Genomic DNA, 27,360 nt, shown 5'->3' with positions numbered 1-27,360 from the left:
CAGCATTATTCATAATAGCCAGAACCTTGGAAACAACCTAGATGTCTTTCAACTGAAAAATGGATAAAGAAAATGTGGTCCATACTACACAATGGAGTACTATTCAGCAGTAAAAAAAAAAAAAATGACAACATCATGAAATTTGCAGGCAAATGGATAGAACTAGAAAATATCATGAGTGAGGTAACCCAGACTCAGAAAGATAAACATGATATGTACTCACTCATAAGTGGGTATTAGATGTAATGCAAAGGATAACCAGACTACAACCCACAGCTCCAGAGAAGCTAGCTAACAAGGAAGAACCTAGATAACAAGGGACACATGGATCACCCCGGGATGGAGAAATAGATGAGATCTCCATGAGTAACCTGGGAATGAGGAGAGCAATGGAGGGTGGGGGACGCAGGATTAGAACATAAGGGAATGGAATGGTTGAGCTGGAACAGAGATGGGTCAGGACAGCAATGAAAGAGATACCATGATAGAGGGAGACATCATGGGGATAGGGAGAAACTAGGTGCTAGGGAAGTTCCCAGGAATCCACAAGGATGACCTCAGCTTAGACTACTAATAATAGTGGAGAGGGTGCCTGAACCCCAGTAATCAAATCCATGAATACCCTAACTGTTACCATGAAGCCATCATCCAGTAACTGATAGAAGCATATATGCAGAAATCCACAGCCAAGCACCAGACCGAGTTCCAGGAGTCCAGCTGACCAGAGAGAAAAGGGATTCTATGAGCAAGGAGCATTAAGACCATGATAGGGAAACCTAGAGAGGCAACCAAACCGAACTAGTGGGAACTCATGAACTTTAGACCACAGCTGTGGAGCCTCAATAAGGCTGGTCTAGGCCCTCTGCATAAGCAAGACAGTTGTGTAGTTTGATCTGCTTAAGGGGACCCCTGGCAATAGGATCAGTCAGGATCCATCTCTGGTGCTTGAGCTGTCTTTTTGGAGCCCACTACCTGTGGTGGGACACCTTACACAGCCTTTTATGCAGGGGGAACTGCTTGGACCTGCATCTACTGAGTGTACCAGGCTCTACTGACCACCCCACCCCATGGGAGGCCTTCCATTTTTGGAGGAGAGAATATGGAGTGGATTGTGGGGGAAGGCTGGAGAGACTGAAGGAGGGATGAGAAGGGGATCTGTGATTGGTATGTAAAATGAATAAAAAATTCCTAAAATAACTAACTAAATAAATAAATAAAAGCTGGCAAGAAACAAGCCAAGGTAAAGGTCAGGCATCCATAATTAATACTTTTAAAATTGTTAAATAAAGTCTTAATTCAAAAGGGGAGTAAAGTAATATAAATAAAATTAGCCATGTGAGGATGGAAAATGTACAGAAAGTCTGGATTATGTGTATTATTGTTGTAGATGTAACCGTCTTGCTAAATAAGAAACACAGAGCCAATCCCCTTCTCCAAGACCCCTGGCAGGCCCTACAGTCTCCACGCCCTGCCCCCACGCCCATCCGCCTGAGCCCCAAGCCTCTTCCTGAGACTTAGAGGCCGGTCCCCAGCTCCCATCTTGCTCCGGACTTCCCTTTTGGAAAACTGGTGAGTGCCCTTCCTTGCCCCGGACCCCATCCCTGGGCACCAGCCACTCCAGGGAAGACCTGCCCAACTTGGCCCCAGGTTCTGGCCACCGGGCAGGTTCCCTGCTAGCCCCACCGGGAAGGATCCCCTTCTCCAAGACCCCTGGCAGGCCCTGCAGTCTCCACGCCCTGCCCCCACTCCCATCCCCCTGAGCCCCAAGCCTCTTCCTGAGACTTAGAGGCTGGCCCCCAGCTCCCATATTGCTCCGGACTTCCCTTTTGGAAAACTGGTGAGTGCCCTTCCTTGCCCCAGACCCCATCCCTGGGCACCAGCCACTCCAGGGAAGACCTGCCCAACTTGGCCCCAGGTTCTGGCCACCGGGCAGGTTCCCTGCTAGCCCCACCGGGAAGGATCCCCTTCTCCAAGACCCCTGGCAGGCCCTGCAGTCTCCACGCCCTGCCCCCACTCCCATCCCCCTGAGCCCCAAGCCTCTTCCTGAGACTTAGAGGCTGGCCCCCAGCTCCCATATTGCTCCGGACTTCCCTTTTGGAAAACTGGTGAGTGCCCTTCCTTGCCCCAGACCCCATCCCTGGGCACCAGCCACTCCAGGGAAGACCTGCCCAACTTGGCCCCAGGTTCTGGCCACCGGGCAGGTTCCCTGCTAGCCCCACCGGGAAGGATCCCCTTCTCCAAGACCCCTGGCAGACCCTGCAGTCTCCACGCCCTGCCCCCACTCCCATCCCCCTGAGCCCCAAGCCTCTTCCTGAGACTTAGAGGCTGGCCCCCAGCTCCCATATTGCTCCGGACTTCCCTTTTGGAAAACTGGTGAGTGCCCTTCCTTGCCCCAGACCCCATCCCTGGGCACCAGCCACTCCAGGGAAGACCTGCCCAACTCGGCCCCAGGTTCTGGCCACCGGGCAGGTTCACTGCTAGCCCCACCGGGAAGGATCCCCTTCTCCAAGACCCCTGGCAGGCCCTGCAGTCTCCACGCCCTGCCCCCACGCCCATCCACCTGAGCCCCAAGCCTCTTCCTGAGACTTAGAGGCCGGCCCCCAGCTCCCATCTTGCTCTGGACTTCCCTTTTGAAAAACTGGTGAGTACCCTTCCTTGCCCCAGACCCCATCCCTGGGCACCAGCCACTCCAGGGAAGACCTACCCAACTTGGCCCCAGGTTCTGGCCACCGGGCAGGTTCCCTGCTAGCCCCACCGGGAAGGATCCCCTTCTCCATGACCCCTGGCAGGCCCTGCAGTCTCCACGCCCTGCCCCCACGCCCATCCGCCTGAGCCCCAAGCCTCTTCCTGAGACTTAGAGGCCGGCCCCCAGCTCCCATCTTGCTCTGGACTTCCCTTTTGGAATACTGGTCTGGCTGAACCAAGTGTGTGGATAAGGCCAGTAACGAAGCACAAGGAGATGGGCAGACGTCAAGGCAGAAACATATACAACAAAATGAATAGCAATACAGCATCACCAGGCCCTAGCCCTCCTCCAACACCTAGACCTGAACATCAGAAATTGGAAGAAGCAGAAGAAAACAGCCTTATGAATGACATCATGAAGAAGCTAGAGGCTTGTGTAGAGGAAAAGACAAAAAAATGTGAAGAACGCTGTAAACAACTAGAGGAAAGGGCAAACAAATTAGAAGAAATCAATAAAGTCCTGGAAGAAAACAATAAAATACTGAGAGAAAATCAAGAAAAATCAATGAAACAAATGAAGGAAACAGTCCAAGACCTGAAAAGGGAAATAGAAAAAATGAAGAAGACACAAACAGAGGGAATGCTGGAAATAGAAAATCTGAGAAAACGATTGGGAACTTCAGATGCAAGTATAATCGACAGAATGCAAGAGATGGAAGAGAGGATCTCTAGCGTTGAAGATACAGTAGAAGAAATACATGCATCAGTCAAAGAAAACACTAAAGCCAACAAAGTCATGAACCAAAATGTCCAAGAAATTTGGGACACCATGAAAAGACCAAACCTAAGAATAATAGGGGTCTAAGAAGGAGAAGAATACCAACTCAAGGGCACAGAAAATATATTCAACAAGATCATAGAAGAAAACTTTCCCAACTTAAAGAAGGAAATGCCTATGAAGATACAAGAAGCTTATAGAACACCAAACAGACTAGACCCCCAAAAAAAGTCCCCTCGCCACATAATAGTTAAACAACTAAACGTACAGAATAAAGAAAGAATATTAAGAGCAGCAAAGGAAAAAGGCCAAGTGACATATAAAGGCAAACCCATCAGAATAACACCCGATTTCTCAATGGAGACTTTGAAAGCCAGAAGAACCTGGACAGATGTAATGCAGACACTAAGAGACCATGGATGTCAGCCTAGACTAATATACCCAGCAAAACTTTCAATCACCATAGATGGAGTGAACAAGACATTCCATGACAAAGCCAGATTTAAACAATACTTATCCACAAACCCAGCCCTACAGAAAGCACTAGAAGGAAAATTCCAACCTAAGGAAGTCAGATACACCCTCGAAAACACAGGCAACAGATAAAGCCACAGCAGTAAACCCCAACGTATAGAAGTACCCACACATCACCACCAAAAAATAACAGGAATGAACAATCACTGGTCATTAATTTCCCTCAATATCAATGGACTTAATTCACCTATAAAAAGACATAGGCTTACAGAATGAATACGAAAGCAGGACCCATCTTTCTGCTGCATACAAGAAACACATCTCAAATTCGAAGATAGACACTACCTAAAAATAAAAGGCTGGGAAAAGACTTTCCAATCAAACGGTCTTAAGAAACAAGCAGGTGTAGCCATCCTGATATCCAGCAAAATAGACTTCAAACTAAAATCAATCAAAAGAGATCAAGAAGGGCATTACATACTCATCACAGGAAAGATCCACCAAGATGAAGTCTCAATTCTGAATATTTATGCCCCAAACACAAGGGCACCCACATATGTAAAAGAAACATTACTAAAGCTTAAATCACATATAAAACCCCACACATTAATAGTGGGAGACCTTAACATCCCACTTTCACCACTGGACAGATCTCCCAAATTGAAACTTAACAGAGAAATAAAGGACTTAACTGATGTCATGACTCAAATGGACTTAATCGATATCTGCAGAACATTCCATCCTAACAAAAAAGAATATACCTTCTTCTCAGCACCCCATGGAACCTTCTCTAAAATTGACCACATACTTGGCCACAAAACAAATTTAAACAGATACAAAACAATTGGAATAACCTCCTGTGTTCTATCAGACCACCATGGTCTAAAGTTGGATTTCAACAACAACAAAAACTACAGAAAACCTGCAATCTCATGGAAACTGAATAATACCCAACTGAATCACCAATGGGTTAAGGAAGAAATAAAGAAAGAAATTAAAGACTTCCTAGAGATCAATGAAAATGAAGACACCACATATCCAAATTTATGGGACACTATGAAAGCAGTACTAAGAGGGAAATTCATAGCACTAAATGCCCACATAAATTAGTTGGAGAAATCTCACACTAGAGACTTAACAGCATACCTGGAAGCTCTAGAACAAGAAGAAGCACAGTTTCCCAGGAAAAATAGATGCCAGGAAATTATCAAAGTGAGAGCTGAAATCAATAAAATAGAAACAAAGAGAACAATACAAAAAATTAATGAAACAAAGAGTTGGTTCTTCAAGAAAATCAACAAGATAGACAAGCCCTTATCCAAACTAACCAAAAGACAGAGAGAGAGCATCCAAATCAACAAAATCAGAAATGAAAAGGGGGACATAACAACAGACATTGAGGAAATCCAGAGAATCATCAGGTCATACTTCAAAAACCTCTATTCGACAAAACTGGAAAACCTAAAAGAAATGGATAACTTTCTGGATAGGCACCACATACCTAAGTTAAATCAAGACCAGATAAACTATTTAAATAGTCCAATAACCCCTAATGAAATAGAAACAGTCATTAAAAGTCTCCCAACCAAAAAAAGCCCAGGACCAGATGGTTTCAGCGCAGAATTCTACCAGATCTTCAAAGAAGAGTTAATACCAATACTCTCTAAATTGTTCCACACAATAGAAACAGAAGAAACATTACCAAACTCCTTCTACGAGGCTACAATTACCCTAATTCCTAAACCAAACAAGGATACAACAAAGAAAGAGAACTACAGACCGATCTCCCTCATGAACACTGATGCAAAAATACTCAATAAAATACTGGCAAACAGACTCCAAAAACACATCAAAACAATTATCCACCATGATCAAGTAGGATTCATTCCAGGGATGCAAGGGTGGTTCAACATACGAAAGTCCGTCAATATAATACACCATATAAACAAACTCAAAGAAAAAAACCATATGATCATCTCACTGGATGCAGAAAAGGCATTTGACAAAATCCAACACCCCTTCATGATAAAGGTATTAGAGCGATCAGGAATACAGGGAACATACCTAAACATAATAAAGGCAATTTACAGCAAGCCAACAGCCAACATCAAATTAAATGGAGAGAAACTCAAAGCGATTCCACTAAAATTAGGAACGAGGCAAGGCTGTCCACTCTCCCCATACTTATTCAATATAGTACTTGAAGTTCTAGCCAGAGCAATAAGACAACATAAGGAGATTAAGGGGATACAAATTGGAAAGGAAGAAGTCAAGCTTTCCCTATTTGCAGATGACATGATAGTATACTTGAGCGACCCCAAAGATTCCACCAAGGAACTGATACAGCTTATAAACACCTTCAGCAACATAGCAGGATACAAGATCAACTCAAAAAAATCAGTAGCCCTCCTATATACAATGGACAAAGAAGTGGAGAAGGAAATCAGAGATACATCACCCTTTACTATAGCCACAAATGACATAAAATACCTTGGGGTAACACTAACCAAGCAAGTGAAGGACCTATATGACAAGAACTTTAAGTCCCTGAAAAAAGAAATTGAAGAAGATGTCAGAAAATGGAAAGATCTCCCATGCTCATGGATAGGCAGGACTAACATAGTAAAAATGGCAATCTTACCAAAAGCAATCTACAGATTCAATGCAATCCCCATCAAAATACCAACACAATTCTTCACAGACCTGGAAAGAATAATACTCAAATTCATATGGAAAAACAAAAAACCCAGGATAGCCAAAGGAATCCTGTACAATAACACAACTTCTGGAGGCATCACGATCCCTGACTTCAAGCTCTACTATAGAGCTACAGTAATAAAAACAGCTTGGTACTGGCATAGAAACCGACATGTGGACCAATGGAATCGAATTGAAGACCCTGACATTAATCCGCACACCTATGAACATATAATTTTTGACAAAGAAGCCAAAAGTGCACAATGGAAAAAAGAAAGCATCTTCAACAAATGGTGCTGGCAAAACTGGATATCAACATGTAGAAGGCTGCAAATAGATCCATATCTATCACCGTGCACAAAACTTAAGTCCAAGTGGATCAAGTACCTCAACATAAATCCAGCTACTCTGAACCTGCTAGAAGAGAAAGTAGGAAGTAGTCTTGAACGCATTGGCATTGGAGACTACTTCCTAAATAGAACACCAGTAGCACAGACTCTGAGAGAAACAATCAATCAATGGGACCTTTTGAAACTGAGAAGCTTTTGTAGAGCAAAGGATACGGTCAACAAGGCAAAGCGACAGCCTACAGAATGGGAAAAGATCTTCACCAACCCCACATCTGACAGAGGACTGATATCCAGAATATATAAGGAACTCAAGAAATTAGACATCAAAATGCCCAACAGTCCAATTAAGAAATGGGCTATAGAACTAAACAGAGAATTCTCAACAGAGGAAACTCAAATGGCCGAAAGACATTTAAGGAATTGCTCATCATCCCTAATCATCAGGGAAATGCAAATCAAAACAACTCTGAGATACCACCTTACGCCTGTCAGAATGGCTAAGATCAAAAACACTGAAGACACCTTATGCTGGAGAGGATGTGGAGCTAGGGGAACTCTCCTCCACTGCTGGTGGGAATGCAAGCTTGTACAACCACTTTGGAAATCAATATGGCGCTTTCTTAGAAAATTGGGAATAAATCTCCCCCAAGATCCAGCTATACCACTCTTGGGCATATACCCAAGAAATGCTCAACCACACCATAAGAGCACTTGTTCAGCTATGTTCATATCAGCATTGTTTGTAATAGCCAGAACATGGAAACAACCCAGATGCCCTTCAACTGAAGAATGGATAAACAAAATGTGGTACATATACACAATGGAATACTACTCAGCAGAAAAAAACAATGGCATCATGAGGTTTGCCGACAAATGGATGGATCTAGAAAAAATCATCCTGAGTGAGGTAACCCAGACTCAGAAAGACAAACATGGTATGTACTCACTCATAGCAGGATACTAGACATGAAACAAGGATGAATTGTCTGCTACTCACATCACCAGGGAGGCTACCCGGAAAACAGGACCCCAAGAAAGACACAGGGATCGCCCAATGACAGAGAAATGGAATGAGATCTACATGAACAGCCTGGACATGAGTGGGGGTAATGAAAGGCGAGGGTCGAGGGAAAGAGAGCTTGGGGGAGCGGGAGATCCCAGCTGGATCAACAACAGAGAGGGAGAACAAGGAATAGGAGACCATGGTAAATGAAGACCACATGAGAACAGGAAGAAGCAAAGTGCTAGAGAGGCCCACAGAAATCCACAAAGATACCCACACAACAGACTGCCGGCAATGGTCGAGAGACAGACCGAACTGACCTACTCTGGTGATGGGATGGCCAAACACCCTAATTGTTGTGCTAGAAACCTCATCCAACTACTGAGGGATCTGGATGACTAGGCCCTGGGTGGATCTCTGGGAGTCCAATCAACGAGAATGAGGAGGGTTTATATGAGCGAGAATTGTTGAGACCAAGGTTGGATAAAGCACAGGGACAAATAGCCAAATGAATGGAAACACATGAACTATGAACCAATGGCTGAGGGGTCCACACTGGATCAGGCCCTCCGAATGGGTGAGACAGTTGATTGGCTTGATCTGTTTGGGAGGCATCCAGGCAGTGGGACCAGATCTTGTGCTCATTGCATGAGTTGGCTGTTTGAAACCTGGGGCCTATGCAGGATTGTTTGGCTTGGCCTGGGAGGAGGGTACTAGACCTACCTGGACTGAGTCTACCAGGTTGACCCCAGTCTGTGGGGAAGGCTTTGCCCTGGAGGAGATGGGAATGGGGGGGGGGGCGTTGGGGGGAAGGTGAGGGGGACGGGAGGGGGGAGAACAAGGGAATCCGTGACTGATATGTAGAACTGAATTGTATTGCAAAATAAATTAAAATAAATTAAAAAAAAAAAAAAAGAAACACAGAGCCAAATACAGAGTTAAATGCCAAGAGGTCAGAGCAATAGCTAAGAGCTGAGATTAAAAACCTTACCCTTCACTGCCGCTGCTGTCCTACCTCTCCATAAGAGAACTACTTCCTGTGTGTTTGTCCCATTTATTGACTTTCTTTTCTGCCTTCTCATTGGTTGTAAACTGAACCACATGATCTCCTCATCACTGCCTGGCTGTACAGACCTCCAAGTCTTTTACGGTTGGTATTGAGATTAAAGGCATGTGTCTCCATGCTGGTGATATCCTTGAACATACAGAGATCTGCCAGTTATGTGATTGGGATTAAGGGCGTGTGCTACCACTGCCAGACTTCTGCTATGGCTTGCTATTAGTCTGAACCCCAGGCAACTTTATTTATTAACATACAAATAAAATCACATTTCAGTACAAATAAAATATTACCATATTATTGTGTTGCCTTAAAATTTTTGACTGCTTTGAGACATTTGATTATAAAAGCTGCTGAATTAAATAATCCTACATATTTTAAAAATATCTTGACTCTAAAATTTAAGTCAAAAGGTATATCATTTTGGAGGAGAGGTTATGTTTTTGTTTTCACAGGAAATGAAATGCTATGGACTCATTCAAAATTAAAGATGATCAGATTTGATTGAGGAAGACTCCCTGAAATCCTGACTACACACATAAAAACATAAACCTGAAAGAACTGCAAGATACATGATGTATATTTTACCTGCTCATAGATAATGCATAATAAGAAATTATCTTTGGCCCACTTGTGTGCAAAGCACAGTCTGTACTTGTTTTAATGTAGATATGTATGTTGCCTTTAAAAGTTTCTGTATTTTCAGGATGAGGGGATCAGACACCATTGAAAACAAATGGCCCCAGCGATCTAACACCTCAAAATGCCTCTAGTTTCCTCTGAGTTCTGCATCCAAAACAGTTTCAAGGTGGTTAGCTGAGATTATCCAGCCTCACAGAATACTCCAGTCAGGATTTGACTATAATCCTAAATATTCTTTGGGTCCCCATAAAATTAACAGCACCCTTCAATCAGTAGGAAGTAGCCTAGAAAACTATGCCCACATTCCCAAAAATGGATTACAGATGTTTGTCTTTGTTTAGAGGGTTGATTACAAATTGTTATTGGTCATGGTCAATCTCTTTCTAAAAAAAGAAATGAGGATATGATATAGAAATGATAGGTCAAAAGGGTAGATTATATAATCTACTTTAATCCAAAAAAAAAAACTATTAATCTTTTACATTAGTATGGATTTTGGTTTATTGATATAAATTTAAAGTTAATTGTTATACTGTGTATAAATTTCTGCTCTTGTTTAATGTATTCTGTTTATGCAATTCATTTAAAATTATAGTACATAATTAAGAAATACAGATTAATAGTCATCTATGATAATCAAACTTATAGTCATGTTAGTTAAGTTTTCTAGGTATAGATAGATATATTTCAATTAGGTTGATAATCTTCAAACACTTCAAAGACCTACAGAATATGACATTTAAAAACTTATACTTTTCTGGACAGTGAGATGCATCTGCTCCTGGCAGCACCAATTGCTTCAAAGAAAATATGGGCATCTGAGAAACTCATCATGGAGTTTATCTTCTTCTTGGCAAAACTAGCCATTTGGGCAAGAAACTTTTCTTGTGTGGACTGCTTGACAGTTTGTTGTGTAACCTGGTCATTCAAAACCCATGGGAAAATGACCACTGAACTTTGACAAAACAGTGCAAGATGGTACTTCAGTTTCCTGCTTCACAGAAGAAACTGCCAGACATACTGCAGGACCCAGGGAGAAGTGACTGATGAACTTTGCCAGTAGGCAAGACAATCCTTCAAATTTCCTGCTTCACTAAAATGTGTGCCAGAGACTCTAGGCCTGAAGGCTGAAGATGGATGCTCCAAATTTGTAGGGGAACTTTGGGTGACTGTCCAGGCAACCAGATGTCTCTTGTCATTTCTAGAGTTTTGGAATTTGCTCACAATGCACTTCCTGTTTACTTAGGTAATGCTATATCCTTCTGGGGTCTTTATTGGAGTTGAAGTCTAGATAGTTATAATTATAGTTTTCATTTTTATGATAAAAGGTAAATCAGATATAAAACTTTAGACTCACAAATATAGGATAGATGATAGAGTATTTTCTTTAATTTTACCAAATGCACATAGACTAGATAACTGAAATTCTTGCTTGATAACTGTTTTGCTATATATAATTTTACTATGTTAAAGTTAAAACCTTCCTTTTTGACTAGACAGAAAAGGGGAGGTGCTGTGGGATGTCTTTCTGTATGCTGTGAATGTGTGTTGCTCTCATTGGTTGATGAATAAAGCTGTTTGGCAAATGGTGAGGCAGAATAAGATTAGGCAGTATATTCAAATTGAAGAAGGAGATGAAGAAGGGTGGAGTCAGGCAGAAGCGGCAAGCCACTGCCCAGAGAAGCAAGATGTGAGAGAACAGGTAATGCCATGAAGCCACGTGGCAAAACGTAGATAAATAGAAATGGGTTGAATTAAGTTATAAGAGCTAGTTAATAATGAGCCTGAGCCATAGGCCATAAAGTTTGTAACTAAAAAAAAAAAGGATGGGTGTGCTCATCCTGGGGAGACAGTCTCTCCCACTCTCATCATTCATCATTACTTAGTTGGTTGTGGTTTTTTTTTCTGTTTGATTGAGGTCCCATCGGGATTTCCTGCTTACTTTACTATATCTATTGTCCTTTTTCTCTTGTTCAGCTCAATTTGGTATAACTTTATACATTACCAAACGATCAGCCTTAAAAACATACATGCAATTAACATATGGATACTATGAACAATATATATATATATATATATATATATATATATATATATATACATACGTGTGTGTGTGTGTGTGTGTATGTTTGAAACAAAATTTATGAACAGAAGAGGCCATGGATTTGAAAGAAAACAAGAAGGGGTAAAGGGGACAGTATGGAGCTAAATAAAAACAATGGTAAGGGAGAAACAGTATGGATACATTATAATCTCAAGAAAATAAAAGAAGTATTAAAAAGGGAAGTTGGTTACTCCTATAACATTTGTTCCACTCTTGCACATCTGTGGATATGCTACAAGCAGCTCTCTTCTATAGCTCTCAGACTTCCTAGACTGTTGAAATTGATGATTACTTTCCTCTTCTGGTATCATGTATAGTAACTTCTAGCACTATAAATGCTACTCAGTAAACACGAAGTTGAACAACAGTTCAACTTCTCCATGTTTGATAAGATGAGTATGATGTGTCTTCAGTAGTAGGACCTTACAGTAAGGTTGTAGATACTAACCAATAACATTGGTAATAACCTGTATTGTTTGGGATATCTATGAAAATCTAGTGAATGATTCAAAGAATATACCCTATTGCTTATATTGGAGATTTTATTCTTTTAATCCTTTAATTCTAATTTCACTTTTATTTCTTCATAACACTGTATTCAATTTTTTTTTCCTTAGTAGACCTCTCCTCTCCTTGTTGGTCCTCTATGCACTAGCTAACCTCTGTAGACATTCTAAATGAAATACAGATATATAAAGATTAAGAGATAATATTCCCATACCAAAAATAAAAAAAATACATTCAATGCTTGTCTCCCTGCATAAGGATTACCTCACTTAAGATGTAATCATTCTAGATCCATACATTTGTCCAAAAATTTATATCAGATGAATAATATTTCATTATGTAAATCACTGGTTCTCAATCTTTAGGTCACAATCCATTTTGGGGGTTGAACAATCCTCACACAAAGGTTGCATATGACCATTAGAAAACAAAGACATTTACACCATGATTCATAATAGTAGCAAAATTATAGTTATTAAGTAGCAACAAAAAATAATATTGTTGGAGGTTACCACAACATGAGGAACCATATTAATGGATTACAGTGTTATGAAGGTTGAAAATTACTGGTGTAAATGAAGCACATTTTATTATCATTTCATCATTTGATGGATTTCTAGGATATTTTCAATTTCTGTCTCTTGTGAATAGAGCAACGGTGAACATGGATGAACAGATATCTTTGTAGTAAGATGTAGAGTCCTTTGGGTGTATATGCTCAAGGGTAATATAGCAGGATCTTGAAGTAGATTGATTTTCATCTTTTTGGGAAACTCCCACCGTTATTTATGTATTGGATATGTATGTTTATACTCCTTTCCAGCAAAGAATAAATGCTTCTCTTTTCCTATATTCCTACCACTGTGTGCTGTTATTTATTGTACCTTGATTCCTTTCTCAATATATTTATCATAAATGTATAGGGAGGATACTTATTTTTTTGATAATTATGTATCCTGATGCTTTGCTAGATGTATTTGTTAGCTGTTGAAGCTTACTGGTGGAGTCTTCAAAATATTTTATTCATAAAATCATTATCTGTAAATAAGAATACTTCAAGTTTTTCTTTCCTTCTTTTTTTTTTTTAAATTTCCTTGATAATCTTTAGGATTCGTATGGCTTTAGCTAAGATTTTATACACTATTTTGAACAGGTGGATTCAGAGTCAAATTCTACCAGACCTTAAAAACAAACACAAAGCAAACAAAAACCTAATACCAAAATTTTACAAATTATTCATCAAAGTAGAAACTGAAGGATATTTTCAAATTCTTTTTATTAAACTACTACTATTCTGATCCCTAATACACATAAAGACTCAAAAAAAAACACAAAACAAAATGATAAACCATTATCACTCTTAAACATGGACACAAAGAGTTTTGGTAACATACGTGTAAATATTATTTAAGAACACATCAAGGAAGATCATCCACCTCAATCAAATTGTCATCATACAAGAAATAGAGGAATGTTTCGATATATCTAAATCAGTAAACATAATCTACAACATAAACTGGCTAAAAGACAGATACCAAATGACCACACCATTATATGAAACAGAGCGCTTTGTCCAAAATACATCTTCTCATTATGAAAGTCCTGGAAATGCTAAGGATACAAGGGGCAAAGCTCAACATAATGAAGAAAATTTACAGCAATCGTCTTTCTAAACGGAGATAACATCAAAGCATTTCCACTAAAGTCAGCAACGGGATGAGAAAGTCCATGTTGTCTGTTTGTGAGTCTGTGAGCATTAGACTTTCTTTGTGATTATTAATACAGCTTAATTTACAAAGATTAGCATATCCCACATGTCTTACGGCAGATGGAATATTAAGAAAGCTTTGGAACAATCATCTTAATTAATATACACAAATTGAGAGGTTCTGAAAATATTGTACTCAGAGGGGAAAACAATGTCGATCTCAAAAGGTCACATTTGTTTGATTTTATTTAACTTTCCGTGAATGGCAAATTCATAGAAATAGATATAATTTAAATATGTAAAAATATTGTTTCTTCATATTTTTAATACTGAACATTTAATGATTTGTTTTATGTTTCTTATACTAATCTTTTAAAATGTAGTCTGTTTTTGAAATATGTAATATTGGGGAGCCAAGGAGTTCTTAGAGGAATGTGTAAAGAGAGGATAGATTCTGGAATGGATGTATAATATTCATGTGGACATGCCAATGTCAAGGACAAATGCCTCATGGGAAACTGTCAAACTCTTCTCCCAATAGTCAAGCTGGGAATGACAAAGCCTTCATCTGGGCCGAGTAAAAGTGGTTAAGAATGATCGGTGATGAAAAAAACAAAAATGGTGACTGCTACTGGCACCTTCAGCAGAGTTTGGAGGAGCCTGAGAGACCCAGGGAGGCTCCACGGGGTGATAGGGCCATGGAATAGGAGTCTGCAGGGCCCAGAACAACTCCAGAACAAATAAGAAAAATAAAATAGAGTTCCAGGAAAGGCGCAAAGCTACACAGAGAAACCCTGTCCTGAAAAACCAAAAAAAAAGTCTTATGGGAATATGTTTTTAAAATGTGGGCTCATGAAATTGGAGGGTAAGATGGCTTGACAGAGTTGCATGCAGAAAATGATGAGACAAGAGAGTTTGGGTCAGCAGCATTGCCCACAGGCTAGAAGCACCAAGGTTGAGGGCTGGGAAGTTTGCATCAACCAGGAATTCAAACACAACCTGCTCCAGGACACCTTGCCTAGCTGCAACATTACCCTTACTCTAGGCAACAGAAGGATATCCAAGATGAGCCTTGGCAATGGTCTAGTATTTATGGGACTTCAGACACCAGAAGTCTTGAACCAGACCAACAACTCATTGCAATAAATATTTGCATGCAAAGCTGTCTGGTCAATATATCTTCTGTGATACACTACAGTTACCAATAACACTAGGGTGAAGGAATATCCAATGAGGAGGTGGGAAAGACAGCAGAAAGGAGCAGTGAGTGAGCAGTGGAGAGGCAAAAATAGAAACGTGACTGAGGTGACATTGACATTGTCCAAGATGAAGAATGGTTCATTTTCTGGATTGGGCTTCCTCAAAAGACCTCAATTGTCTGTGTTGCCCCTGGAGGCCATGTTATTATCCATGGTTGAAGCCTGAGGTTCATATAGATGTCTGTGGTCCTACAGCAGCCAGGAGCTGTGTTGGTGTTCTTGGCCCAAAACACCACCAAATACCATATCTTTGGATATCTTTGGCCTGTGCTTCATCCTGATACCATATTGGTGTCTATGAATCATGCTAGTGCTGGGTGCCATATTTATGTGGGCAGCCTGCCCTGCCGACTGTGGCAATGGTGATATCCAGGCCCATGTGCTGCTAGGGGCTATGATGGTGTCCATAGCCAATGCAGCTGTAGAGGGCTGTATTGATGTCCATGGTTTGTACTGCCACCAGAGACCATGCTGAGATCTGTGGCTCTTGGGGTCCCTAGAAATCATGTGTAAGTCCATGATCTGTTCTCCCACTAATGGTAAGGGTCAGGGAAGCTACTTTTGCAATGGTATTGATGATTGCAGACTCACATTTGAGAAAGAGGGACATAGAAGGCTTTTATGATAACACCCCCACCCCTAAAGACCTAACAGCCTAGACAGGAAGTCATTTAAGTAAATACTTAAAAACTATGATAAGGATGTTAAAGTGTAGCTAACCACAACTAATTTCTTCCTGTAGAGAGATATTTGATTACATTGGGTAAAAATATGTCACTGGGTTGGTTTAATAAAAAGCTGAACCGCCAATAGTGAAGCAGGATGTATAGGTGGAACTTCTGGACAGAAAGATCTCTTGGAAGAAGAGAGATGGAGTCACTTGCAGGATGCAGAGGATGCAGAACATGCAGGAAGAGAAGTAAAGCCAGGAGCCACTTGACACATATAGATCAATAAAAATGGGTTAATTTAAGTTATAAGAGCTAGTTAGAAACAAGCATAAGCTAAGACTGAGCTTTCATAATTAGTAAAAAGTCTCTGTGTTCTTATTTGTGAGCTAGATGGTGGGACAGAGAAAAACTCATGATAGCTTCAGATGCGGAAGAACTCAGCTTTCTTTAAGGGGCCGTTCACCAAGAGTTTGACCATGATACTGTGAGTATATGGACAGCACAAATTCATTTTTCTTTCTTTTTTTTTTCATTTTCTTCTTTTTTTTGGGGGGGAATGGGGTTCACAAAGGCAGACTTGTGAGGTCTGGGGAATGAGTGTGCCCTGGGTTCATGATATGAAATTTCCAAATAATGAATACAAATATTATGAAAAAAAGAAAAGAATGACTCATATGAAAAATAGCAACAGTACCTTCCTCTGCCTGGATGGTTACAGCATGAGACTGTTCACTTATAAAGGCTGCTTACAGAGACTTCCTACTAACACCTCTCTCTATGCTATACATAAACCAACAACAAGAACAAAATTCACTGAGGTTTCAATGTGGGTGACAGGCCATCACATGGTCCATCTAACTCCAGTTTTTCTGTGTCTGTCACTTACTTAGTGTCTACTGTTTTCTTTACTCCTTCACTGCTCTTGTAAGGTCAGGTAACAAACTACACAGGGTGTGAACTATACTAAATTTAAATATGAATATAATCCATCTAATTTGGTTAGTTTTTATTTATATTGTATTCACTTAAGGTATACAACTTATTTGAAATAGATATAAGTAGTGAAATCATTACTTTCCTGTGAATTAACATCTCCCTCACCTTTCATAGATATAGTTATTTATAAGACCTAAAATCCACTCTCTTAGCAAACTTTCAATATACATACAATTATGCTGACTATTGGCATTCTCTGGCACCCATGGGCCACTCCAGCTAGGGAAGCAGGTAGGCTATTAAAGATCTTCACCACTCCATCAGCTCCTCTAAATACAACCTCTGATTCTCATCTTTAGCTCTGTGAAACATACCACCTGCTATGACCTCCTCCCTCAAATTCCATCTCCAGTAGATCACACAGGTGTTCCCCTCCTAATTTCCCTCCTCCCTACTCAGTGCTTTATTCCAGACCTCAACTTTAGCAGGTACAACATGGGGACACCCAGGACATTCTGACCAAAGAAACAGATAGGCTAACTGCAGATCTGCATTTTTCCCTCCATTCTCGAAATTCTTCCAATCTCATTTTCCTGCTCTACAGCAACCCACATGCTACAGCCTCCCCTTTATTTTTCCCCACATTAGCAGTGGATTAAACAGATCCTTCCCTCCAAATTTCCTTCAATCTACTCATTGGTTTATCAAAAGCCTCCAAATTTAACAGGCATTCCATGAGAAACCACATGGCACTTCAATCAGCCAATCAGGAAATAACTGAAAATTCTTACCCCTCCCTCCATTCCCCCAAGTACAATTTCCCATTTTTATCATCTCCAGATCTGTAGCAAATCTTCTCATAAGGTATCTCCTCACTCTGTGCCCATATTCCCAGCTGACTAAGCATAACATTGTGGAACACAGTGCTTTCCTCCTTCCTGTAGACTCCCTCAGTACCCCTAAATAGTTCCTCCCCACCCCTACCTGTCAACATCCAGTGCCTAGAAACACAGATTAACTGTAACCTTCAATGGCCACAACTATCCAAACTCCAGGAGAATTTTCTACCAGGCAACAAAATGCCAATATACTATACTAAAAGCAGAGAGAACACAAACCAAGGAACAAAACACCTACCCAACAAAGATCTGGCAAGATATTGGAATTTAGATTTATAATCTTTACAAACCCAGATGCTTAAACACCAGAGTAAAACCACAATCATTAACAGCCAGGACAAGATGTCTCCACTAGACCCCACCAACCCTACCACAGCAGGCCTTGAGTATTGTGACATAACTGAAGGACAAAAAAAAAAACACCCTGAAAATTGTCAATATGAATATGATAGAGGTCCTTAAAGTGAAGTTGAATGAATCCCGTAAAGAAATCAAGAAACCACAAACAAAGAGTGTAAGGAAATGAATAAAACAGTCAAAAACTTGAAAGTGAAAATAGAATCAATCAATAAAACACAAATTGCAGGAATTGAGGAGATGAAAAACTTAAGAACTCAATTGCAAAACTCACCAACAAAATATCAGGGTTGGAAGAGAGAATTTCAGGTATGGAAGACACAATAGAAGAAATAGATAATATCAATGAAGGAAAATGTTAAACCAAAAAAAAAGATATTGGTTCAAACATTCCAAGATATCTGGGATACTATGAAAACACCAAAGAAAATAGGACAAGATAAAACCCCAATCAAAGCCGTAGAAAATATTTTTAACAAAAATGCAGAAGAAAGTTTCTCCAACCTAAAGAAAAGAGATGCCTATCAAGGTACAAGAAACATGCTGAACACCAAATAGAATGGGGCTAAAAAAAATTACCCAAGACAAATAATGATCAAAACACTAAATGTATAGAACAAAGAAAGGATATTAAAAGCTGAAAGAAAAAGTGACCAAGTAACATAAAAGGAAGACCCATTAAAACAACACTCAACTCCACAATGGAGAGTCTAAAATCCAGCAGGGCCTGAATAGATGTTCTATAGACTCTAAGAGACAACAGATGCCAGCCCAGATTACCATATCCAGCAAAACTTAAAATCACAATAAATGGAGAAAATAAGATAGTCATGATAAAACCAAGTGTATTTAACATCTACCTACAAAATCAGGGCTACAGAAGGTGCTAAAAGGAAAACCTCAACCTGAAAAGATTAAAAACTAGCAAGAAAATACAGGGAATCTCAGAGCAGAAACTAAAAAGAGGAGAAACACAAAACACACACACACACACACACACACACACACACACACACACACACAAAGACAGCAAAATAACAGGAATCAGCAAATACAGCTTGTTGTTATCTCTTAATTTCAAAGGCCTCAATTCTCCAAAACAAAGACACAAATTAAGAAAGTGGGTGTGAAAACAGGGTCCATTCTTCTACTATACTATGACCAAAAAATACACCTTAATGCCAAGATTTGACTAGAGATCACCACAGGGGAAAAGGATAGAAGAAAATGTTATTCTAAGCAAATGAAACTAAGAAACAAACTGATCTGGCCATTTTAATATTTGACAAAATAGACTTCAAACCAAAACTAATCAAGGGAGATAGAGAAGGAAAATAAATATTCCACAAAGTACAAAATTAACTAAGACTGTATTGTAATTATTTACATCTATACATGAAACATGAGGACGTTTAAGTTTGTAAAAGCAACACTAATACAGCTTAAATCACACATTGCCCCTCAAACACTGATAGTTGGAGACTTCAATACTCAATTCTCACTACTAGAAATGTCATCGTGATAAAAACTAGACAAAAATGTTAGAACTCACTGACTTTATAAAAGAGATCAACCTACAGATATTTATAGAATACTTCATTCCTAAACAAAATGATATCTCTACTTCTCAGCACACCATGGAACTTTCTCCAAAACTGGTCACTTACTCAGATATAAAATAAGTCTCAACAGACACAAAATTTGAAACAACACCCTGTTTCCTCTATGACAACCAGGAATTAAAGCTGGATATCAAGAAGAAAAGAAACAACAGTAAGCTTCCAAAATCATGGAAACTGAATGACCCAATAATGAATGAAAAATGGGTCAAGATAAAAATTAAAATTTTCTAAAATTGAATGAAAATGAATACAAGATAGAACATACACAAAAGAAAAAGAGAGAAAGAAAGAAAGGAAGGAAGGGTGGAAGGAAGGAAGAAAAAGAAAGAAAGAAAGAAAGAAAGAAAGAGAAATAAAGAAAGAAATTATACCTAAAAGAAGTAGATGCCAAGAAATAATGTCAGGGCTGATATCAATAAAATAGAAACAAACAAATAAACAAAACAGAATCAATATAAGAAAGAGTTGGTTCTTTGAGATCAATAAAGATTGAAAAACTCTTACCCAAATTAAGTAAAAGGCAGCATCTTAGTTGGAGTTTCTACTGCTGTGAAGAGACACCATGACAAAGGCAACTCTTTTAAGGGAAAACACTTAATTGGAGCTTCTTTACAGTTTCAGAGTTGCAGTACATTGTCTTTATGGTAGTGTGGAGATAGACATGGTGCTGGAGAAGGAATTGAGAGTTCTACATCTTGATCTGCAGGCAGCAGAAGGAGACTGTGTGTCACACTGGATGTAACTTGAACTTATATAGGAACTCAAAGCCCATCCCCACAGTGACACACTTCTTCCAACAAGGCCATGCCTACTCCAACAAGGCCTCACTCCCTAAAGTGCCATGCCCTGTGGAGCAGATTCAAACATATGAGGCTGTGCGGGTCATACCTATTCAAACCATTATATTCTAGTCCCTGGTCCCATACGTTAGTAGTCATGGCATAATGCAAAATGCATTTAGTCCAACTTCAAAAGTCCCCATAGTCTATCACAGTTCAAATAATGTTTAAAAGTGCAAAGTTCAAAGTCTCTTCTGAGATTCTTGTACTATCTTAACTGTAATCCACTGTAAAATAAAATAAAATAAAAATAGAAAACATATCACATGCTTCCAACATATAATGCCACAAGATATATATCACTGTTCCAAAACATAGGGAAGAGAACATAGTGAGAAAATTCTGGACCAAAGTAATACCAAAAACAAGCTGGGTAAATTCCAAATTCTTCATCTTCATGTCTGATGTCAAAATACTCTTCAGATCTCTAACTCCTTTTATCTTTGTTGACTTTAACACACTTCTTTCTCTTTGGGTGTTTCTACTCCCTATTAGCAGCTTCTATTAGCAGTTATCCTATGACTCTGGCATCTCCAAAATTTTGGGGTCCCCAAGGGAATACAGGCTTCATCTTTATAGCTTCACAAAGTGGCCTCTGTGGGCCTCTATGTAGGGACACCCTGTCACATACCTGGCCTCAGAGTCTTTCCTTAGTTGTGGAAGGCAATTCCATAAACCCTTCTATATTTGACTCTAAAGCCAGAACCAAGTGACCAAAGTTGTCAAATTCTGCTGCTTGCACCCTTGTTCAATTATATCTTTCCCAGCTTTATGTTTTTTGATGGTTTGCTTCAGTGCCTAAGCTTGAGTGTCCTGGAACTTGCTATGTAGTCCAGGCTGGCCTCCAACACCCTCTGCCTTCTGAGCACTAGGATTAAAGGCATATACTAACACCCCGGACATAAGCTGTTCTTTTATTTCTTTTCACTAGTGGGAAGCTTAGCTGAGTGTGGTCTTGCCCTGAGGTCACCACTCCCGTTATTTCATTTCATAGTCTGTTTATTCCCATGAACACAGGACTTAGCTCCATTCTACTTCCAAGGGCCCCTTTCCTCCTCAATCTGTACATTCTTTGTTTTTCTTTCTTAGCTTTTCATTATAATTCTTCCTAAGAGTGGACACTATTAACCATAAGACAGAGTTAATGCTAGTCTGTTTTGAGATTTCCTCTGCTAATAAAATTAATACAAAAATCTTCAATTTAGCCTCAGGCAGACTTTTCAGACAAGAGGAAGAAGCAGCCACATTTTCCAGCAAAGTATCATAAGGCCAGTCTCAATGCCACATACTAACCTTCTTCTCCACTGAAATCTCTTAAGCCAGGCCCCCACAGTTCAAATCACACTTAGCACCACTGTATTCTCTGATCCTATAAGTATGATCTATTAAGCTCCACTAAAAGCATTCAACTGATTATTTTAATCCAAACTCCCAAAGTCTGCATTTCTCCAAAGAAAAGAATGGTCAGGTCTATCATAGCAATTTCCTGCTTCCTAGTATCTACTTCTATCTTAGTTGGGGTTTATATTGCTTTGAAGAGACACCATGATCATGGCAATTCTTATAAGGAAAATATTTAATTTAGGGGCTCACTTACAGTTTCAGAGGTTCAGTCCATTATCACCATGGCAGGACATGGAGGTGTGCAGGCAGACGTGATGATGGAGAAGGAACTGAGAGTTCTATATCTTGATCCATAGTCAACAAGAAGGAACTTCCCTGATGAACATGGCTTGAACATATATGATACCTCAAAGCCGCCCTCCACCATGAAACACTTCCTCTAACAAGGTCACACCTCCTAATAGTTTCATTCAATAGGAATGGTCCCCATAGATTCATAATCACGCTTAGCCAATCAAAACTAATTTGAGATGACATCTTACACCAATCAGAATAGCTAAGATATACCAAAAAAACAAAACAAACAAACAAACAAAACAAAACAAAAAAAGATAGTTCATGCTGGAGAATTAGTGAAGTAAGAGGAGCATTCATTCATTGATGGGAAAGTACAAATTTGTGCAGCCACTATAGAAACTACTGTGGTGGTTCTACATGAACACAACAATTTATCTACCTCAAGATCCAGCTATACTCAAAGGACATATACCCAAATGTCTCCTTTATCCTACTACAGAGACACTTGCTCAACCATATTCTTTGCTGCTCTATTTATAATAGCCAGAAATTAGAAACAATCTTTATGTCCCTCAACAAAATAATTGATAAAGAAAATGAGATCTATTTATACAGTACAGTATTACTTAGCCATTTAAAATATGGAAATCATGAAATTTTCAGGTAAATGGTTGGAGGTATGTATTCACTTATATGTGGATATTAGCTCTTATGTCAATGATAATCAAGGTACAATCCATACAACCAAAGAGGTTAAGTATTGTGAAAGGGACTCAGGTGCCATATTATCTTGTTAGTTAAGGGAAACAGAATAGTTATAGATGTGTGGGGCTGGAATTGAAGGATTGAGTGGGGAGGGGGAGATGAAAGAAAGAGAGAATAGCATAGAAACAGCTAAAATTAAGGGCCATTTGAAGGATAGTCTGGAAAAGGAATACAGTAGGAACTTCCAAAATATATACATATATAAAGATTATCTAAATAAAATTTCTGAATACAGGGAAGATAAAGCCACAACTGGACATCTCTTGTCACCTAATGATGCTCCCTGTACTGGGACTGGGATATGGCTAAATGAGTTGTTGGCCACATAGTCCTTTAGCAATCCCCAAACCCAACCACAACCAGGGCAATCGCCAAGAGTATAAGTTGCTCTCCATAAACTGACAATAAGGCCTCATCAAAACCTACAAAACTGACTAAATATAGAGAGTTCCAGCTGGTACCTATATAGAACCTTCACTCCTCCCTGCTAGCATCTACAGTACAGAAAAGTCTTCTTCATGCTACCAAAAGCAAAACATTAATAAGCAATGTTGTCTTTCTTGCAATGGTACACAAAACTTGTGGGAGAAGCCAACATACATCTAATTTTACCTGAGGTGTAAATCAGGAGAAGGAACCTGGACAAGACCCTTCATGAGTGACCACTAAGTAGAGGCTAAATAGCCCAGGAACCTAGGGTAAAACAAACACTACTGTTCAAAAAAAAAGGGAGGTGGGTTAAATAGAATGACTCGAAATGACATTCTGCTTTATTTATACATCAGTTCTTTGCTCAGTTATCATCAGAGAAGCTTCTTCCTGCAGCAGAAGGGAACAAATTATAGAAACCCACAACCAGATGTTATGTTGAGAATAAGAGAATTTGGAACACTCAGTCTTAAACTGAATGTCTCCATCAAACCCTTCCTCCAAGGGCCCAGGGTACACAGCAGAAGAGAAGGCAGAAAGAGTATAAACTGGATCAGGCCCTCCGAATGGGTGAGACAGTTGATTGGCTTGATCTGTTTGGGAGGCATCCAGGCAGTGGGACCAGGTCCTGTGCTCATTGCATGAGTTGGCTGTTTGAAACCTGGGGCCTATGCAGGATTGTTTGGCTCGGCCTGGGAGGAGGGGACTGGACCTGCCTGGACTGAGTCTACCAGGTTGACCTCAGTCTGTGGGGAAGGCTTTGCCCTGGAGGAGATTGGAATGGGGGGGGTGGTTGGGGGGAAGGTGAGGGGGACGGGAGGGGGGAGAATAAGGGAATCCGTGGCTGATATGTAGAACTGAATTGTATTGCAAAATAAATTAAAATTAAAAAAAAAAGAAAAAAAAAAGAGTCAAAGGTGATGGAGGATATCAAGAAAATAACACCTTCAATACCTACAAGGTGAAAGCTCCTATGAACTCACCTAGACTGTAGCAACAGGCACAGTGCCTGCATGGGTCTAGACCAGGTCCTCTGTGCCTATATTATGGCTTCAAGTTTAGTATTTTTATAGGACTTCAGAGTGTGTAAACAAATTTGTTTCCAATTCTTGTGCTTTCACTTGGGCCTTTTCCTTCTGTTGTTTATTTTGTCCAATTACGGTGTATTTTTTTTTTCTAAAATGAAATGTATATGTTATTTTATTATTAAAAACTCAAACAACATTGCTTACATGTAAAAACTTCTCAAAGTATAAATATATCTTGCAAATTATATAATGATAATAAGTTAAAAATGTGGAAAGCTGTTAGTATTGTTGTTTGTTTTTTTTGTTGGGTTTTTTTTTGTTTGTTTGTTTGCTTTGGTGGCACACACCTTTGATCCCAGCACTCAAAATCTAGAGGCAAACAAAGGCAGTCAGATCTCTATGAGTTCAAATTTTTCCTTGTCTATATAAAGAGTCCCAGGTCATCAAGGACTACATAGTGAAATCCCTCCAAATAAATAAATATTTTAGAGAGTGATTAAGGAAAACATTTGCTGCTGTCCTCAAATTTGACATGTGTAAAAAGGAACACACACACACACACACACACACACACACACACAGGCACCCTTATTTTAAGATTTATAGTTGTGTTTCCTTCCAGCATATGAAGGCAAAGGACTGTGTCTACGTTGTCTTTTTTGCTCTGTCCTCAAATTCAGGTGCCATTCTTGACACTACTTCAAGAACCCAAAGGAAAGGAAATCTGAGGACTGAGATGAAATGTGATTTGTGTTTGATTTTGCAGGATCACAAAGTTAAGAGATGTTGAATTTTTAGAGGGACCTTGTGATTTTAAAGCATTGAAATTTGTAGAGATGGTGGGACTCTTAAAGTTCCATTTTATATTGTGATATTAACTTGAGAATTTGGGGACTAATAAGAAAGGGAAGATTATAATTTAATAGTGAGTATATTATGTATAAGTGTGACAGGAGTAAAATGTCCTTGTTAGGTTTTATTGTCAATTTGATACAATTTAGAGTTACCTAGAAGAGGGAACATCAGTTCAGAATTGCCTGTGTCAGACTGGCCTGTGATCATATGTGTGAGAGATTATTTTTTATTGATGATAGGTGTAGAAGGACTCAGCCCATTCTGTGTAGCACCCACTTTAGGTGGATGGGTCTGGGTTGTATAAGAAAGCTAGCTGAGGATTAAAGAGATGATTCAATGCTTAAGAGTACTGGGTGTGCTTCAAGAGGGCCCAGATTCCAGGTTCTATTCCCAGTACCCACAAGGTAGTTCACAACCATCTTTAATTCCAGTCCCAAGGGTAGCCAAGGACTTCTTTTGAACTCGCAGTACACTGCATATATGAAATACATAGAAGTGCTTGTGGACAATAGAAACCATACACATAAAAAATTATAATGAAGGATAAAAAAAGAACAGGTATCTGAGCATGAGTCTGAGAGTTAGTAAACAGCAATTCACCATGATTTCTGTTTCAAACTCCTGCCTTATGTTTCTGTTCTGATTTCCCTAAATGATACACTATGAACCAGAAAATATAAGATGGAACCAAACTTTTCTGACACCCCACCACCCCAATTATAGCTGACTATTGTCCACATGCCCTGTGTTAGATCTTCAAGCATATTTACTGTTCTTCACTACAAGCTTCTGCCTTTTAAGATTTTTCTCTTCCTACTCCTTCCAGTCCTGGGGAGGCTATTCTATATGCTGATGAGATGCTTTAAACCTCTTCTCTAATTTTACAGATATATAATATGCAGTGTTTTTATTTCTGTGTCTTGCTATTTCAATAGCATAAAATTCTTTAATATTGAAGAATTATATCTAGATATCACTCATACAAGAATAACAATGTGGTTTCTTATACAGATATATGCAGTAATCACATTATTAATAATCAATACAAATATAGGTTATCTCTATATTGTAATTGTTATGAATAATAGTCTCATGGCATTGTGTGTGAAGTTTCTATAAAGCAGGACTTTCATTTGCTTTGTCTGTTTACCCAACAGATTACTGTGGTAGATAGTAGTTCAATTTTTAAATTGTAGAACATTGATCATGTATTAATTCACACTTTACCAACAAGTGTAAAATTTCATTTCCCCACATAACCATAGTAATATTAATTATTAATTGTCTTTTTTGACAATAGCCATCATAAACAGAGTGAGATATCCTAACATTGTGGTTTTGATTTTCCTCATGATTAGTGATTTTGAAAAATGGTCACATACTTTTCAGAGATTTGTATAGCTTTGTTAGCCATCTATTCAGCTCTTTGCTCACCTTTTAACATTGTATTTCTTCTACAAATAATCCCTTGCCATATGTCCGTCTTACATTTTTCCTCCTAACCATTAGGTTATATTTTCTTTATGTGTTTGTAGTTGTTTTGCTTTGCTTCATTTAAGACAGTATCTCATTGTGTAACTCAGGCTGGTATTGAAATCATAATCCTTCCTGCCTCAGCCTCCAAAGTGTTAGGATTAGATGAAGTCACTAACCCTGACTGACTTACCATTTTATTGAATACTTTGTTGAGTAACATACTTCTAATGTGAAAGAATCTCACATACTTTTGTTATCTGAGTCTTTTTTTTTTTTTTTTTTGGTTTTTCGAGACAGGGTTTCTCTGTGTAGCTTTGCGCCTTTCCTGGAACTCGCTTTGGAGACCAGGCTGGCCTCGAACTCACAGAGATCCGCCTGCCTCTGCCTCCCGAGTGCTGGGATTAAAGGCGTGCGCCACCACCGCCCGGCTTAATTATCTGAGTCTTTTACACCTTGTTTAAATTATTAAAATTAACTGAATTTGTTTAATTCAGTATTCTCCTTGTCAATATCAAGGAATGTTTTCTTATGTTTTTTATTTAGAAGTTTTACTATTTCATGTTTCTATTACATAT

Source organism: Peromyscus californicus, unplaced genomic scaffold, assembly GCF_007827085.1.
Source record: "Peromyscus californicus insignis strain IS unplaced genomic scaffold, ASM782708v3 Scaffold_14__1_contigs__length_90479793_seg_1, whole genome shotgun sequence".
In the NCBI taxonomy this organism is placed as follows: domain Eukaryota; kingdom Metazoa; phylum Chordata; class Mammalia; order Rodentia; family Cricetidae; genus Peromyscus; species Peromyscus californicus.
The sequence above is the reverse complement of the archived record's forward strand: the minus strand, read 5'-3'. Positions refer to the sequence as shown.